At 34.3% G+C, this 20,402-nt stretch overlaps 1 long non-coding RNA gene across 1 annotated transcript in view; it reads left to right on the top strand.

Annotated features, from left to right (window-relative positions):
* The window catches only part of LOC149091647 (uncharacterized), a 103,696-nt gene that overhangs the window by 75,694 nt on the left and 7,600 nt on the right, over nt 1–20,402 (top strand). The window lies entirely within an intron of this gene.

The raw sequence follows: 20,402 nt of genomic DNA on the forward strand, positions 1-20,402 counted from the left end.
TAGGGACCGAGTCTATTAGCCACGAATTGTGAATACGCTTTTGTTATGGTTGAGTTTGATTGAAACGGATATAAGGAAATTTTAGCAGTGAATTAACAAATTTATTAACAAGAATGGATATGGCTGAAAATTGGTTTTTAATTTAATTTATTTATTTTTTTAATAAATTTGTTTATTTTTTATTTAATATTTCATTAATTTAATTTATTTTTTAATTTATTATTTAATTTATTTATATATTTATTCATTAATCTTTTTTATTCATGTTTTTGTTGATTTATTTATCTATTGATTTATTATTTTATATATGTATTTATATATTTATTTATTTATTTATCTATTTATATATTTATTCATTTATTTACTTTTTATTGAATTTTTATTTATTTTTCATTTCTTATATATTTTTTGTTTATTTTTTTAATCAATTGTTTTTATTTTTATTTAGTTTTTATTATTTTTATTTATTATTAATGTTAATATATTTATTATTATTATTCTGATTATGTTTTTCATTTTGTTTATATTATTGATTTTTTTTATTTTGTATTTCCTATACATTTTTTGTTTATTTATTTAATAAATTTTTATTTATTTATTTTTTTTTCTTTTGAAGATTTATAAATTTTTGCTGTTGCAAACCAAAAAATAATAATTAGAGAGAAAGAAAACTTTCTTATTTCCTCCTAAAGCACGACAAATTAGCTTTCATAAATTATTATTAAGTATTTCCATACCATTTCATGTAGTTTTGTTAATAATGATGGTATACAAATTATTTTAACAAATATTTAAAGAATTAGAATACCCAAAGTGGAATGACTCTATTCCTATTAACATCAATTCAGATAAAATTCCTTAAATTATTCAAAATGGCTCAAAATTATCGAGGGGATTTACCATTTGGTTATGAATCGTCTTATGCTTGTTCAACCTGTGGAAATTATGTACGAAATGTACTTGAATTCCAGTTCGATTGCTACTATTCAACTGTCAGTGGTAAAGGTAAAATTCTGTGGCTCAGTAAGCTGAGACTAAGACTTGCTGTCTCTCCACATTGATAGCAAGTCTGACCGCATTGATGATTCGATTTGACAGCTCTTGATGATTTGATTTGTGGCGTGCATGTCTGACTTCTATATATATTCTAGACAGTATCAATCTAATATTGATATTCGTAGTGATATAACGATTTAAGAGCTTTACAACTGACTCCTTTAAATGTCTGGACCAAGATCTAAGACTTTATTCTTTTTGAATGGGTCTTCTAAGCTCCGCTTCTTTCACTCACTCTGCTTCTTTATTTTTCTCTCTCATCAGCATCTCGCTCTGACTCTTTCTTATGACTCATTATGATAGACTCTATGATATTCAAAATCTTTCTTGCTCATTCTCATTCTCATTTCCCTCTCTCTCTTCCCAAATTCACAATGGTCACAGCAACCCAAAATCAACACAAATTTCACTCTTGCTTTTCGCACAAAAATCCGTTGACTTATTTGCCCGGCTTTTCGTCTCGAGCTACGACCCATGCGCCTTAAAATATGCAAAACAAAAATGTTGCTGGCACATGTAGGTTGAGTTGCCTTAAGAGAGAGAGAGAGATGGAAAGTGAGAGAGTCTGAATGAGGAACTGGCTGCGCGAGCATTTGCATAATTATAAGATAAATAACAAGAATTTACGAAAAACAACAAACAAAGACGGCAGCAGGAGTGCGGCTGATGATGCTGCAGTCCAGCAACAGCTTTAGCTCCAGTTCCAGTTCCAACTCCAACTCCAACTCACCCACACCAAAACTCAACTTTTATTTAATTTCTGACTACCAGCAACAAAAAAAAAAAAAAAAAAAAAAGAAATACTCACACACACACACACACAGAGACAGGCACACATGGCTTATGCAAATACCAAGTGGGCGTGGCAGCGGTGGTCGCCTTATCTCTTAGTTGAAATAATAAACAATTGGGCCGAGTGCGGAGAGCGTCGAGAGTGCCGAGAGTGCCGAGAGTGCTGAGAGTGTGACAAGCGGATGTCGTGTGTGGCACACATATTTCACAAAAGTGCCAAACAGGAAACGCCGACGACGACATTTTGCAAAATTTATTGCAAAATGGCCGCCAACGTTGACGGCGTGGACAACGTTCTAGTGGCCAGGCAATTTGTGCAATGCTTTTTTCATTCCGCCAGCCAGAGAGGCGAGAGGACCGTCCGGATAGCCAGGCTTAAGTGCCCCTTGAAATGCAGATCTGAACTCCGACCTCGAGCTGCATTAACTTTTGACACATTGATTACCGCAGTCTCCAGATGCAGTTGGTCAGGCTGACAGAGAGAGAGAGTGAGGGGGAGGGTGGAGAGGGAGAGGGAGAAGGAGTGCGAGTGTGGTAGCAAAAAGAGCTGACAACGTTTGGCTTCAGTTTTTAAATACCCTCGTGTGTACGCAAAGTGTTATAGGGTATATGCACTGCATTATTATCAGATAAGCTTTATAAAGGAAATACTTGAATGTTTCATTGAAGACTTTATTCTACTCAAATCATTATCATTATCTACTTGAAAAAGAATATTTGATCTGCCTTCTAAGCGCTTAAGCCTTACAGAGTATCTTCCCGTTAAATACCCAGCTCTTGAGCTCTCACACAGGCTTTTTACTAATTGAATCTGACGTATATAAAAAGACAAATTGATTTCTTCATGCCACGCCCAGACCGCCCAGCCGCAGTCGCTACGGCTTGTGTTCGCAAATTGTCAAGAAAACGTTGGAAGCTCTTTAATTGGGTTTATTAGAAGTTGATTGTCAGGCTGGCATATATTAAATGCCTTTTTCTTGTTTCATTTGAGGCTTATGAAATCTTAATGGGGCCCGCGCTGAAAGCGTCGACAAAAGACGGGCCTGAGTAGACCGAGACACCGCGTTGCCGAGCCTAACTGGCAGGTGAATTTGGGTCAGCTGTGTTAAATGTTGAATGTGTTAATTAGAAGTGGCATGGAATCGAGAAAGGATTTTTCAGACTGTTCAAAGTAAGTGACATATGGAAGGGTAATATAAAATACATAACTGTGTGGGCGGCATGGAATTAAATATGGAAATGGAATATGGAATACATTATATGGAAAAGGGCAGAGATATTTAATTGAAAGCAATGCAGTGTGAGAGGAGGAGAAACGAAAAGAATATACCATACATATATTCCATGCTAAAGTGTATATAAAACTCATTCAAGTTTGACTTTAAAGCGTTTCTGTCTGGCGAGGCAAATGCCGTCTGGCCAAGGTAATTGGATTATCAATCAGCCAGCGCCGCATAAGCGACTTTTCACGCCCAATTGCTTATTGTTAGACAACAACGACAACAATGTAACTTTGTGCTACGCCCATTAATTAAGCGAAAACAGCAAAACAATTTCAGTTAACCAAAAGTTTCAATTAAGCATACGCCGTGTGGCTCACTCTAATCTGCCCTCGCACTCAGCTCAGCTAAATGTAGACAATTAAATGCCACGCCCCCACGCAAACAATTTGAAAATATAATTAAAAGCCATAAGGAATTGTCGTGCAGAAATCTGTGCATTTAATTGAAACTTGCAGCGAGAGCCGACGCAATCAGACAATGGGCTCCGAATCCGGCGGCTGCTCCCAAGTTCACATTCATAAATAAAAGATGTCAGCTCGCGACAGTGACTGAAATTGTGCGCCTTAATTTATACGCGGCTCCCTTTCGCTGGCTGTCCTGTCAATCAGGCCTTTCGCTGCTGATTACACGACGCGGCGGCCATTTAGACGGCTTGCAGCAGAGGCTCCCGCAGGAGACGGCGCAGTCCAAGGGTGTCTGATGTATTAATGAAACAGACAGGCAGACGGGCGAGTCGACTGGCTGCTTAAATGAGAGAGAGAGACGGGGGGGGGGGGAGAGAGAGCAGCGGCGTGGCGGCATTTTAAATCAATTAAAACTTGACTTTGTGCCGGCGCTGGCAGAAATTGCGTATACGACGTGTGGCCCAATGCAAAAAGCGACGCAAAAGTTTTTCAAAACATTTGTCGAGCAAGTTGTAAATTTTTGCTGTTGTCTTGTTCAGCTTTATTTTTTTTTTTGTCTTGTTCTAGCACTCAAATGCACTCACAAAGCACTCAACATGGCTGAAAAGTTGGCTCTATCTCTATCTCTGTCTCGTGCCCCTTCTCTCAGTCTCAGTCTGCGCTTTGCATAATTAAGGTTTTAATGTCAATCATACGCACTGTGCGCCATGGAATATATGCGCACTGTTTATAGCCATTTTCATTTCGCTTCACACACACACACGCACACGCACGCGCACGCATATTGAGGTCTTTTATCCTTTTGCCTTTTAGAATTTAATTAGCACAAAGTTCTGAGCTGCAACTTTGCCATGTAATTGAATTTGTTATATTTGCAGCTTAAGTTTTGGATTTTTTGTCCCTTTTTGTGCAGATAATTGAGATTTTAGATTGGCATTAGTTGTGTGAATCAGTTGGAGAGAACTTTTCTTTTATTTTTAATTGTGAAAACTATTCAATTGTAAAAACTTTTCTTCTATTTGCGTAACAAGCTAGAGATTGCATGAAAACTAAAGCTGCAAATATTTTCAATTTTCATGTGGCCGAGCTGCAGTTCTTGATGGTTTCTAGTTTTTTGTTATGCTTTAAGTTAAAAGAAAATTTATTTGTGCATAAATTATCTTACTATACAAAAATGTTAGGTCTTAGCTTATTTTAAACGAATTTCAATCTGGACTTTGCCTAAGTATTTATCTAAAGGTATCTAGCTATCCAATCTCTGTCCAATCTCTATCCAGCTGTGCCTCTATTCAACTGCTGCTACGGCCTCTACCTATGACATTTTTGAGCTGATTTCTACTTAGCTTGCCACAAAGTTTGCTTTCAAGTGTTTGCGAATCACAAGTCAAAAGATTTTTGCTCTTCATATCAACTGAGCACTTGGCACACCTGGGCCGCAAACAAACTAACTATCTATGCAGGTAGCTTGGCTCACACAAATGGCTTGAAAATTGATTACACATGGCACGCCCTCAAGCACACACACATACACACACACACACACAGAGAGAGAGAGAGCTTTGCTAATGGGCAAAAAGCAAACATCAGACGGTGTGAAAAAAAATGAAAGAAAACTTCACACAACATGAGATGAAAAATTACAACAAATATTAACAACAAAAAGCAAAACAACAATGACAATAGCAAATAGTAATGGCAATGACAATAACAACAACAACAGCCGCACACATACTTACACACACACACAAACACACACACACAATAGCTGACACTATTTGTACGGACGTATATTTGGAGCTCACGAAAAATCCTTGCGAACAATGTGACAAACGATGTGTGAAGCAGTTCGCTGTTGGGTTAGCTGAAAGCGTGAAGTGCTTCGAAGCTGATGTGGCAGGAGAGAGACACAGAAAGAGACAGATAGAGAGAGGGAGAGCGAGAGAGAGACAGAGAGTGGGAGTCAGTGGGAGAGTTGGGTAGGTGGCCAAATCTAGCCATACACTTATCACAGAACAAGACGCGCAGATATAGCGCACATTACGTATACGCACTGTGGCAGCTTGGTCATTTTTCATGCCGCATGACAACGTCGACGTCGACGTCGACGTCAGCGACGAGGACGAGGACGTTGACTACAAATCGTGACAAATTCTTGATGCGGGTTAAGTTACACATTTCTTTGGCCTTATTTTCTTATTTAGACCCTCGGCAAGCCCCCCTTCGTCATGATTTGAGCCCTTCTGCGGTTGAGTTTCCTTGCCAACTTTTTTGTGCCATTTGGCTTGGAATACAGTTTCAAAAATTTGCCGCTTGCTTTCAGACGAAAGTCAAAGTTTTGCATTAGGTTGTCAGTTTCGCATTTTGCATATTCAATTCAGCTGCGTGAAAAGCCATTAGCCATCGAAAAACAAAATTTCGGCTGTGTGACTTGGTTGTAAAAGAACAAAGTAAAAGTCCCACCGAATGCGACACGCTGGAAAATTTGAATATAGCTTTATTTAATTTTTGTATGTTTTTTTTTTTCACATATGTTTTCATTTGTTTTTCTTTGATGGCATCGTCCGTCATCTATATATGGAAAAGCTACCTAAAAATACTTTTTTCTGCATATTTGTAAAAAAGTAAATAAAACCTGGCAGTAGTTACAGTAGATATTGTTACAGTAGAGTTGATTAAAGTATATATACCATTTTTCTTTTATGAGAAAACAAAAGAAATTGATCAGAAATATTCAGTTTTATTATTTTATACATCAGAAAATAAATAAATAAATTTTTTGAATGGGCATTGATATGGACTGCCTTTAGACTGTCTTTTTCTGATATTGATGTGAGAGAATGTATCATATTTAGAGAATAAAAACATTTAATATTATATTATTGGTTATAAAAGCACTTACAAATATTTTCTTTTAACGAGCTATCGAATGGAAATTTTTCTGGGATTTTCCCCTTGAAATAATATGCAATGAAAATAAATATATTAAATTAATTGTGCTCGTCAAATAATTGATATTCAGTTTATAAGTTGTCAATTGACTGTCGGGCTGTCTATATTGTCATTTGCTCACGTTTTCAGCTCCTTTGAACTAAAGCTACTTAAAATATATTCAATATTTTTGAGAAATTTTTATCATACATATTTAAGCTAATTATGAGAAGGGTTTTATAATTTTTCTCTCAAGCGATTCACAATCCATAAAATATGAATAAACTTTACTGCAAGAATTATGGCAGATATATACACCTATATATATGTATTTATTGTACATGTATGTATGCTTCACTGTGAGCATCCTTTAGGGGTGCTGCCTGCACCTGCACCTCCATTAACATCTGAGGCCATATTCAATGACAGCATTTTTAATGCAATTTATAGTCGTTAAGGCGACAAAATATAATAAAAATGAATAATATTCCAACTGCTGTATGGCAAAAAACCGCGTGCCAACAAGTATGTGTGTGTCTGTCTGTCTGTGTGTGTCTGTGTGTGTGTGTGTGTGTGCATGTGCGTGCTACATGCAACACGTGACAGAGTGCTGCCACGGGCCGCCTGGCTCGAGCAGACGATGCGCGTCGCGAGGCTAAATTTATGAGAGCCACAAAATAAATCGGAGCGCCAAATGTGCGAAACAATGCATAACTCAAAGGCTGCCACAATCACAACAACAATAACAACAACAACCACAGCAGCAGAATGATTATAATATAAAAGAAAGAAAATTACGGTGAAAGAAAAAAAAATGTAATAATATTACATTTTTGTTTATGGCTTGCAATATCCATTAATAGAATTTCGCGGCAATTATGAGGATTGAAGGGCGAACCGAGAATTTTATGACAAATGCCAAGCAGCAAGAATATGACAACATAATTTAATATATAATTAATATAAATGAAATAAAATGTCGCTGATCATTAAATTAAAAGTCAAATGAAATTAAATGAAAATAAGCAGCTGTTGAAAAAAATTAAATATGCATATGTATGTGTATACGTATATATGTTAGTTTATATGAAAAGGATTAAAAAAGATAGTCAAGACAAAATGTAAATGTGAATCTATTTATTTTTTATTTTTATTTATTTTTTTTTTATTTTTGTTTTAATACAGAATGAAATTAATTTATATAATGATCATATGGTCTATATGAATTAAAAATTTTCAAAATATATATATTTATGTTACAGTACAATTTAAACACCTAGTAATAATATAATATTTCATACCCACTTCTTATCAACATCTACTCCAATCATATTTAGTCTGCCTTTGCTGTTGGTTAAGATAAAAGGTATTTACATTCACTCAACTCTCCTGGCTATGCTCTAAAACATTTTCATATCAAATTTTTAATACCTACTACAAACTCATAAAAAAAAAATTAGAATTTACAAAATGAGCGACCAAATTTACATAAACATCTCAAGCGAACCAAAAATTATTATATAATGTACACGCAGCTGGCTTTAAAGTCGAGCGGGCCCAAACAAAACGCTGACCGCAAAACCAATCAATATTGCATGTACTTTAAAAACTCATAAGCCAAAAGCCAAACATTATTAATGGGATAAAAGTGAGTATTATAAACATGACAGGTAAACATTAGCCAGGCAAACATTAGCCGCACTCTCCAAATATAAACAGCCGAGGTGCCAGCAGGTGCTGAAGGTAGCAACAGCAACGATAAACAATTCAATTAATCAAAATATTCCATTTGAAGGCAGTTGAGTGAATTCTGGATGCTCTATAGATGAGATGGATAGTAGAGGAAGGCATAGAAGGATTATTTACCAATCATTACTTATAATGTAAAAAAAAATTTGGATTTAAATATATTAGAATGCTAATCAAAAAATTTAATGAGAAATATATATATAAATAAATATATTAAAACAAGTCTTTTTGTTAAAAATAAAATAATAATTAAATAAAACAATGTGCTTTATAATGTAAAAAAAAAAAATGTCGACTTAAATATAAAAAAATGCTAATCAAAAAATTTTATGAAAAAAAAAAGTAATATATATATATATATATATATTTCTTAATATATTACTAATATTATATAATATATATAGATAGAATAATTATAGAAAAGAAGAGAGAAAGAAAGATTTTTAAATAAAAAGAAAATAATAAAGAAAATAATATTTTAAATATAAAAAAAAAATATATATATATATATATATAAAAATAATATTTAAAAAAAAAACAAATAAATAAATAAGTTTAAAAAGAGAGAAAGAGAGAAAAAATTGAAGAAATAACAATTTGTTTTTTATTTTTTATCGTATCCTTAACGTAAATCCGACAAACAAAATTGTTTTTTTTTTCTTACCAGAATCAAGCAAATTGTTTTGTCCTGCAAGTCTTTACAAAAAATATATGTAAAGAAAAACAAATTAAAATTCGATCAAAAGCATCAACAAAACACGTTGATATGCAAATCTTAGTAAAAATATAAAGTCATAGCTATAAACAAGCACACACGCACACACGCGTACTCTCACACATACAGCGAGAGACAAAGTAAAGGCTCTCACATTTATTTCAATATTCGCTCTGAACATTATGACCAAGGAAAAATGCTCATAAAAAATTCAAAACGTCCTAAGTACCTTCAAAGTAGCATGACAACAACAACAACAACAACAACAGTGGGGGAGAAAAGTGCACACATCACAAGGCTATCAGAGGTGAGTGTTAGGTGGAGATGGTTCTAAGCTATCAACTTTTGGTGCCAGCCAGCGAGTCAACTCCACTTTCAGCCACTTGTTCAAACTGACCCGACACGCATGTTTATGCGCTTTTTACAGCTGCTCCAATGCTTATCTGTAAACTTTTTGCACAGTGTATGTGTGTGTGTGTGTGTGTACGTGGGGTATTTTCTGGTGTTTGTTTGAAAATGTTTTTTATATAAATATATATTATATATAAATATATACATATACATACATATATATACATGTATAACTTTGCGGTCATTTTACTAAATATTCGGGCCACAGGCCAGGTGAGCCAGGTGAGGGTAAGCAGCAGCTCGTTAAAGGCACGCACAAAATTTATGGGTCGGCTTTGCGTTGCGTATCGGGTCATCAGTTAAGAGGGGTAGCGAAGTGCAAGGGTGAACTCTGGGGGTTGAGCCAAAGCCAACACAAAGCCGTGAAGCGGTCACAATTTGTTCCAGTTTTTTTTTTTTGGTTTCCTCACTCCTTTTGAAAGGCTTTTGCTATTTTTAAAGCCTCAGTTGCTCGACTGTTTGGATTGAGCAGCTGCCCGGGATTCATGCATGCGCAAACCGAAATGAAAGTTATTTATGTCCTTTTGATGGCAACGACATCCACGCAAATCCAGGCGACACTTTAAAATTGCCACCGCTAATTGGATTTAATGGGCTTAATGCCCCAATGGCAAACCTAATTTAAGGCCAGTTAGCTCTATGCGCGCACATACACATACACATACTCACTTAAAGTTGTGGCAAATTTAAACACATTATTATTGATAGTGATTGAGCGCAACGAAAAAGTTTTATATATGGCTTATAACGAGCTTATGGCATATTTAAAAAAAAAAAAATTGTAAGTGCTCGTCACATTATTTAATTATCATATATTAGTTAATCCAGGCTTAATGTGAATTATATGAAAATTGAAAAGCAAAAGTGAATTAATGGATCAGAGATGATGCATATGGATGGCGCATAGGTGGCATGGAATATGTTGAGGCTCGTGGGTCGAAGGAATGTGTTAGTTTTACGTTTTATATTCATATAAAGTGAATATAGAGTTAATATTTTTTGGTCTATTTCTACAGAATATATGGACGGTTTAATAATATTTTTTAATTTAATTTTTTAATTTGATTTTTGATTTTTAATTTGACTTAAGCAAAAACGTTATATCTTTTAATTTTAATTTAATTTTTGATGATAAATTTGACTTAAACAAGACGTTTCATCTACATTCTGTATACTGTTTACGGACGTTGATCATATTATATATGATTATACTTAAAATGACTATTTAAATTACAGTCGACCCTCAATAATTTGTACCCTGCTGAATCGAAAAAAATCGATCTCTTGAACAAATTTCATCGATAATTCTCGATAATTTAAATTTCTGTATAAATCGAAATAAATAAAAATGGATTCGCTTGCTATTTCGAAATATCCAGACTTTATTGTAAAATCTAATGAGTTTTTATAGCATATGCTCTACTTTTATGAATTGTTTTATGTCTTGCAAAGTTGTGTAATTAAATAAAATATTTAAAAAAAAAAAAAAAAAAAATTCATATATAAATAAATAAAATAAATTAAAAAATAAATTTAAAAAAAATTAATTCCAGCCTTTACTACCTTGAGTGTCAAAGCAAATTTTGTACCGAGTCATACTGATTTGATGTTTCGGCACAAAGGGCTATACTCAAAGACAATGCCTCCCTATAAATGATGTGCTATATCATCATAACTGGCATGAAATCAAAAGTTAGACGATAAAGCAATAAATGCTGTTTAATTGAAATTGCATTTACCAGTAGTCCTCTTTGGTCAGCCTAGAAAATAGAAATCTCCTATATTGAGGCCTAAATGTAGCTTCAAAATGAAACCAAAGACAAGTCAATAACATCGACAATTTTTGGTGACTCTTCGCATTTAATTTTCCTAGGCCAAGGCATCCTTTTAATAATGCCATGGATGAAACTAGTTGCTTTAGCTGCTACTCTAACTGGACTCACTCTTACTTCACAGGCTCACTTCAAGCACTTCTTTCAATTATCTCACTTTGCCAATATGGCAGTAAGTAAGCCAAGACAGCTCTCGTTTCCTTTCGCAAAGACACGCACAGCTGCGGCAATAGATGTCGTCACAAATGACATATAGAACAGCACATCACACACTTCATATATATTGTCTATATATCACATATATATATAGTCTATATCGCAGTGAGAACTTAAACAGTGCGTAAACAATGGCAACAAAATGTAACTGGGCCGAAACATTTCATGTAAGTAAAAGCGTTCGGTAAATGAAATGGCGGCCACAGGAAACGGAAATTTCATTGCCGACTTGTTCATAAAAACTGGCAGCACTAAGAAATTGGCCATTGGCAAAGTTGGCCCAGCGTCGCACACTGAACGGGGGCGCCACCTGCCAAAAGATAAAACGCACTTTACAGTGCCAGGCAGTCGAAATAAAATATAAAATAAAAGAAACAGAGATGAAACGAGAAAGCGACATGAAAGAGAAAGAAGAGAGCAAAATAAGTGAAATGAGCAAACGAAGCGGCATATGCGATGTTTTTCTTTTATTATATTTGAACTTTAACACAGCTACAATATAAATTAAAATGGCGGGCACTTCACATGCAGAGTGTCTGTGTCGGTGTCTGTGTGAGTGTGGCAAGGGGCACAATGAGCGGGGCGGGCTGGCAATGTAGGCCATTGAAGTTTATGTGCTTGTGCGTGGGCGCTTCGCTCTATAGCTCGCTCTCTGTTCCACACAATCGCTTCTTGCCTCTGAGGCTGGCTTGCACTTAGCCCTCTGGCAGCTGTCATATGAAATTTTGTAACACACACACACACACACACATCCATATAGCTAGCCGTGCCTATAGAGTGTGCGGCACAGGATGTTGAAACAGATTCGACTCTTAATAATTTCCGCACTCGACTTGATCGAAATCATAAAATTTTATGAGCATGCCAAGAGCGCATAAGTGGCAGCTCTCTCTCTCTCTCTCTCTCTCTCTCTCGCTGTGTGTGCTGCCAAAATGGCTGCCAGACAGACACAAAGAGCAGAGCAAATGGCAACAATGCGACAGTGAGACAGTCAGACAGACGCGTAAGCCCAAACCCGCAACTTCACCAAAATAAAAATAAAAAAAAAAACTCTTTCTTTTTTATTCTTTAAAGCCACAGGGCAACTGAGCAGAAAGTTTTTCTCTTTTTTTTGTGTGTAATTCAAAATGAGTGATAGATGAAGAGAGACAGCAAGCAAAAGAGACTGAGAGAGAGACAGAGGGATTGTGTGTGTGTGTGGCATGAATAATGGAGGTTATTTCATATCAGCCAAAACTAAAGTTGACTTTTTCTGGCGTTGATTGAATGCCTCGCTGTGGACACGGGGCAAACTCCTGTAAAAGGTACAGATTTTCATTTATTATATTCTATAAATTTAAAGCTAAAACCGGTTAGATGAAGGAGCTGATTAATATATGTGTGTACATATTTATTACAATTTTTGTGATTAATTTTTACCAGCGACAAAAAAAAAAAAAAAAAAAAATGATAATGAATTAAATTTGCATTATTATTATTATTTTTTTTTTTCTAGCCAATTGCCCATGTCTATAGAATATAGCATTGAGAAATATTATTTAAAAATAAAAAATTATTTTGCCCACTCATTTTCATTTTTCATTTGCAAAAGCTCTGCGTACAATTTGTCATTGCTTCTGAGCTAGAGCATTGCTGAGGTAAGAGATGATTTCCATATGGAGATGAAAATTATATATAATGATGCAAAAAGGAAGGAATATACCTATAATTATCTCTTGAATCTTGAGCAGCTGCATCTGGGGTGAATTATTCCGGCAATCATTTAAGGCTCGGAGTAGAATTTGTAATGATATTTTTAAATTCTTTAAATCTAGAGTTAAAATTTAGCTGCTGTAAAGAGAGCGGGAATATTATGCTCATCAAAATTACTCTCCCACAGCTGGTTCTGCTCGTTCCTCTAGATCTTCTACTTACGCTTAAAATACGAAAACAGAAAATAAATCAGAGCTGAATAGAATTTGGGATAAGCAAGAGTCCGCAAGCTGCTTTATTCTGGATCCAGTTGGACTGGAGCAGACAGACTCCTTTTGATGGGACTGATATTTAAGTCTCGTAGCAAGGTCGTTGACATTTTGCGCGTGGGCATAGCTCACACGCCCAAGGAAAGGTGAAATGTGATACATTTCCATAGACTTGGATGCCATATCTACAGACTTTTGTATATGAGTATTTTATATATATATTTTATTTTTTTATTTATTTTTTTTTTTTTTTTTTCATTAAAACTTTTGCGTGTGGGCTTGATTAACCGAAACATATTTTTGCTTTTTTGCTTAATTAAATTTGCAACCTAACCCACGTGATGGCTGAGTCAGATTAGCCGCCAGACGAAAGACTTTTATCTGAATTTTTGATTGCTCCCCCCCCAAAAAATAATTGGCTTTTCCCTCATATTAATAAAGCGAAATCTTGGCCAGACATCATATTAGCTGTTTTACAGCCACCGATTGGGGCACAACAACAACAAAGAAAGAAAAATATGAAGACGACGAAATTGTGTGGCACATTAAGTGGCTAACCCAATACAACAATTTAATTTGTTAGGCTTAAGGCCGGGCAGGGCAAGACAAGGCAAACGAAGGCATCGCTCATACGCCGTGTCGCCCACAGCCTCACACAGCCACTCAATTAGTTGGAAGCAGCCGGCAAAGCCTTTTGAGCTGGCAACGCTCTACTAATTGCGAGCTTGTTGGCCGTGCCATCAGCTCCTGCAGCCAGTTGGGTTTGGTTTGGTTTTTCTTATTTTTGGTGGCCTTCGAGTCAAGTCGAGTCGAGTCGTAAAGGCTACAAGTTTTTGCCATTTTCTTAACATGTACAGCCAAAGAATCGCGCCCCAAGGCGACATACTAGAATTTCTCTGCATGCGAGCAGCCAGCGCGAAAGCAGCGCAAATAAATCCAGTCAAAGGAGCAGCCGCCAAAAACTCAAACAAAAAAAGGAGGAGCAAAGAAAAAATCAACAAAATAAAATACAGTAAACGCGAGAGAAAATACGCTGCAAAGATGAATCCTGGGCCGTTATGTTTATTATGCCAAGCATGCGAGTTAATTCCTCGTATTGTTGCTATTGTAGCTGTTGTTGTAGCTGTTGCTCCTGCTGCCTGTGACAGGCAACAACAGCAACAGCAGCAGCAGCCACGTTGCCCTGTGCTCTCTTAGCTGTAGCCACTCCCTACAAATTTGCTGTATATCCCTGCTCATTATTTTTATTTCATTCGCGTGCATGTTACACGAAAACATTCCCTGATAGGGATATCCTTCGAGGGGCGCCAACAGCAGCGCAGCAGCAAAGAGTTTACTTAAATTTTCTAAATAAAATACACAGCTTAATGATTGGCTCCGAATTTGCGATAAATAAATTAGTTCAATATGAACGACGAACGTGATTTTCAGTTGCAAACGCAGCGCAGAGCTTAGAAAAATGAGGGAAGTACATTCACACAAATTGATTGAGCAGAAGTGTATTTGTATTGTTTAACAAGTTCATGAAGAGCTTAGTGAGTGCATTTTATATACAGGTAAAAAAAGCTGTTCTAGTTTAAGCCAGACAATTCGATCATATTTATATGAATTTTTATTTATTTTACTATGGTATAGTTCATGAAACCCAATGTTAGATAAGCTTATAAAATATATATATGTGTATTATATATTAATCTGTATATTAATCTAAAACTAATATACAAACACTTAAAAAACAAATAGAATTTTGTATATACATAGACTTTTTTGAAATTAAAAAATAATATAAAAATATTATAATTAATTACCTTTTTGAAAGTCTATTTTTATTAAATATTAGCTATTCTTGTTCAATTACATTTTATTTAATTTATATAATTTATATCTTATTTTTAATTAAAAAAATATATCTATATTTAAATATTTATCTATTTTTCCTATTTATTTATTTATTTTTTTTTTATAAATATTATTTATTTAATTTATCTAATTATCTAATTTCGCTTATTTATTTTATTTATTTGATTTTATTTTTATTAATTTTATTCATTATATTTATCTTATGTATTTTATTTATTTTATATTATTTTATTGATTTATTTTTTTATTATTATTATTTTTTATGAAAAGTTTTTTAAATAAATTTTTTATAATTTATTTAGATTATGATGACCTTTGTATGTTTTACATTTTTCAATATATATATACTAACTGAATAGATCAAATTGTTTATGTTTTAATACAATTATGAGGAAACGAACTTGAGCAATCAGCAGTACAGCTAAAACTTCAAATCAGGTTTATCTCAGCATAAAACAATGCTCCTTATATATATGCCAACACATATCTATACAATCTTCCCATTTGGCAATATTTAATGACTTGTTTATTTAGCGGTAGATAAGCACAATGTTTCAAAGTTTGGCAAACAGTTTTCCTGATAATAACCACAAATCACATGGGCGAGGCGTGAAGGTTAGAGTGGCTGCACCTGCCAGCCCACCGACCCACCCACACTCACCCACTCCCTCACACGCACTCTCAATGACATCAGCTATGCCACAGGGGCACTCTCTCTCTCTCACATTCAGGGGATAATCACATCGCTGTAAAGTACATCAGCACATTAAATACTAACGGACGCATCATTAACCCGCTAAGAACCAGGCCAAGGAGTGGAATCTCATTAGCCACGGGCCGAGTGGACTTATCGACGCCTTCGCCTTGCTCCTTGAACCAAATTCGGCTTAACTGATACACATTTAATTTTATTTATAACGCACGCATGGCCTGGCCTACCAACTCAGAGCAGGGCAGAGCGGCAACGCGTCTATGGCACAATCAAGCGTAATACGCGCATAAATATTAATGCAGTGCCTTTTTGAATGGCAGCCAGGACGCTGCCAGGACGTAAGGCACCTGAGCGCAAACTTATTGACTTATTAAAGTCTAATGGCCACTTTTTTTTTTCTTTTTTCGTTTTGGTTGGGGCGTGTGATAATGGACTCTACTTCACTCGACCTGACTCGACTTGACCGGGACATTTTTTCCAGTGTGCCACGCCCAGGCGTACGCCCTAATTGTCTCAGTGCCCGGCTGGGCATATGAATGCCACGAAGTTGTATCTGTCTGTTTGTGGCCATTTAATATCAATGTGGATTATAACATGACATTACCAAATATCTAAGTTTGTGTGCCGTGTCGGAGTTGTGGTCCAAACTGTTTAGACCCTGGTCAATATGGGGCATTAAGTGGGCTTTGATGAATGCTCATGAATAAGCAAGCGTGCCAAACGAAACAACTAACCGAGTGATGTTTGCTTTAAGACTGATATACCCTGGAATTTGAGAGATGAGTAAAGAGAGGCTTTTTTTATATTTTTTTTTTTTTCAAATTTTTCAATATATATATTTTTTTTATTATTTTCTATTATTTATTTGCAAATTTTTTCATAATATATTTTTTTTCTATATTTTTATTTATTTCATTCAATTTTCTCAATATATATATTTTTTTCAATATTTTCTTTTATTTAATTTCAAATTTTACATTAATATATATATATTTTTTTCAATATTTTAATTAATATATTTTCATATTTTTCAATATATATATTTTTTAAATACATATTTATTTTATATGTATATTCCAATTTTTCAATATTTGAAAAGGCAGCTGAAATATATTTACTAATCAAAAGAGCCTTTTTTATCAGGCAATAACAAATTATTTTCAATTCTAATAACTTTATATACATATATAAATACAAAGTGAATCGCCCGTCTCATACTCCCTTTCTTTCTGCATCCTTCCTCTTACTCCACCCGCACTTTGCTGTACGCGCTAAGAATCAAGTCAATAAAGTTGACGAACTCGTGCAGTAAACCCAAAGAGAAAGCAGAAAAAACGAAGAACAACGATGAATAAAGAGACCAAAGTTTTCAACTCAATTTTCTTGGGCATTTTGCTTAGTAATTTCTTGTTGCTTTGCATCTTTGGATCTCCTAAATATTTATGCTATTATGATGTGCCTCAATTTATGAATTTGCCAAAGTATTTAGTCAATAGCTTAAAGAAAGCAAACACGAAAAAAAAAAAACACAAAATGGAACGAAATGAAGAAAAAGTTGGCTGCATATTTTATTTATTATTATGTGCGCTCGCTCGCAGCTCGGGGGACCATCTTATCGATGTCAGCCTGTACAGTCTGAGTGCGAGGTCTTGAATTTATGTACAAAGTTTCAGTTTAATGGCCACAACTGCAGGGCACTGAAATCCTAATGGAAAATCTCCTCGACCCGGACACTTGATATTGTGGTAGGCACAAATTGTGAGAGAAAAAAAAACATAGAAAAAAATTGGAAATATTAAAAAAAAAACTTCTAAAAGTGAAATGGTTTGTCAAAGTTTAGTGGCTCAGGCAATGCAATCAGTGAAAAAATCAACGGAATATTTTTGTTTGTAATTTTTCCAGCTTTAGTTTAAGCCCCTTGCATAAAATATGAACTTTTCACACTCAAATTAAATTGAAAATGAATTTTCGTAAGTTTGCAATTAGCTTTATGTGGAATTATTTATGGCATTCCATTTGTGCAAATGTCAAAAGTAATTTGATGTCATTCAAATTATTTAAACAAAGTACAAAAAAGCAATGGAAACTAAAGTAATTAAATTAGGTTTTTGTGACGTAATCAAACACATATCAAATAGATTTTTTTTTTTTTGTTGCTTTGGATGGCACACAAAGGCGACTTTAATTAAATAATTGATGGCTTTTGATGTTGGTGCTGGCAAAAGCTAACAAATGATATACTCTAAATCGCAACGTAAATGTGGAAAATGTGGCAAATGTGAGAGCTGCGCGGCCGACAAACGGAAATTTCGAGCTGTGTTTCCCTTAGCCCAAATTGGGCTGCACAAATTCCATTACCCCAGCAGGCGAGGCGACGCGACCAAGTCTTAACTAAAATTATTTAGATGGCACACCAAAGAACAAATATACCAGATATGAATGTGTGCATGTGTGGCTGAATGTTTGCCTGGGTGTGTGTGTGTGTGTGTGTGTGTGTGTGTGTGTGTGTGGGAGTGCTTCAGTGTGTGCGTGTGTGTAGGTGGCATGTGGTGTGGCTCTGTCCTGCAGCGCATGCACTAAGGCAGAACCATTGTTCTAATGCCCAACTGATGTCGCTGGCTGACATTAATATACCCTGTAAATGGCGAAGATAAGCAGTGATGGACGTATAACATTTTTTTCATTTGCTTTGCAGCAATTTAATTTACTGAAACAAAATTTGTAAAAATATTTTAGCTTTTGATTTGATTAAAAGAAAAAATGTATTTGATTATAAAATTGAAGCAATAAAATATGTTCTATATTTATGTAAGATGCTCGAGAGATGTCATAAGAGGACCATATTCAGCTCTTATATATATATACCGTTCTGTTATGACATCATTCTAAAAATTCTAATAAATAATATTTATATTATTATTATTTATTATATTACATTTATGTTATATTTCATTTCTACATTTTTGTTTTAATATATATATATATTGTTCTGTTATGACATCATTCTAATATATTACATTTATATTATTATTATTTATTATACTACACTTATATATTCTGGTTTATTTGTATATTTTTGTTTACTTATATAAATTTAAAATTGAATAATAGAATATTATTTTTAAGTATTTTACGATTTAAAGGAGTTTTCAATAATTTGAAAAATTTTTTTAGCACTGCAAATATTTTATATATTTATCCTATTTCGATGAGTTTATATCGGAATTCCTTTATTTTTCTCTACTGTAGCCTCAGATCAGGAAGATTAATCTTGAGCTTCTATGCGAAAATACAATATTGCTATAATCTATATGTAATATATTTAAATTTATATCATTTAATACTTTATAAGAACCACCCACTGAGTATCTATTTCTTCCATCACGCAAGAAATAGCAAAGCACTCTGACTTGTTCTACTATTGCCGTTTCTCGTTGCTCGAGCAGCAATTTCCGCTCCAAATGCTCGCACTCGGCTCGTTGCCGAGGGAAATTATTAAAAGCGAAAACGGGCGCGCTATTATTTTTGACACTGATAAATTTACAGCGCAGACCTTGGAGTTGTAACCTACGACAGAACGACTGTGCATTCTCTATTTGTTGAAAATGGACCAGGCCGGGCCAAATGCCGGGTGCTGGAGGGGAGGGGGCAAAGCACACTGCCACATGGCTAACGGGGAAGTAATATAAATCGGACCCCGGGGATAAATAAGTTTGTGTTAGTTATGACAATGTGTTGAACCCGCATTGCATTGCATTCGTAGAAATGCTTGTGTCTCCGTGTATATGTGTAGGGGTGTGTGGGTGTGTGTGTGTGTGTCTGCATCTGGTAACGTTTGATGCTAAATTATGCAAAAATATATCTATGATAATGCAGCTTAATTGAAGATTTTTCAAGTCATTTGCAGAGGGAATAGAATATTAGACATAAATAAATCATTATATTCTGTTGGTCTGATGATTTAATGCTTAACAAATATACAAATATATATAATGCATATAAAAATACATATTAATATAATATAATATATAATTAATAATGTTTGCTTGGAGTTATAAGCTTTCTTGAATGGCTAATTTATTCATCAAAAATATTTTATAGATTTTATTTATTATTTTTTGTCAAATGACTATATAAATAAAGCAAAGGCTAAAATAATATGACTATGAAAAACGGAACCCAATAAATAAAAAAATAAATATATAAAAAACAACAACTGCTGATAATAAAAAAACCCTTTATTAATCAGAACAGAAAACATACATATACAGAATATTTCTTGTATAGAAATAAATATTTTTAGAAATCAACTTTTTACTTATGCTCAAATGTATACTGCTTATAAATTCATTTAATATAAATTAATTGTAATTTCTATAAAAAAAATTTAAATCAATTTATTTATAATTATATATATATATATATATTTTAGAAAAATTTTCTTAGTAATGAAGAACACGATTCCACGAAGAAAAATATTAAA

This window comes from Drosophila navojoa, chromosome 3 (genome assembly GCF_054131105.1).
Source record: "Drosophila navojoa isolate 15081-1374.11 chromosome 3, UAZ_NAV_1.0, whole genome shotgun sequence".
Classification (NCBI taxonomy): domain Eukaryota; kingdom Metazoa; phylum Arthropoda; class Insecta; order Diptera; family Drosophilidae; genus Drosophila; species Drosophila navojoa.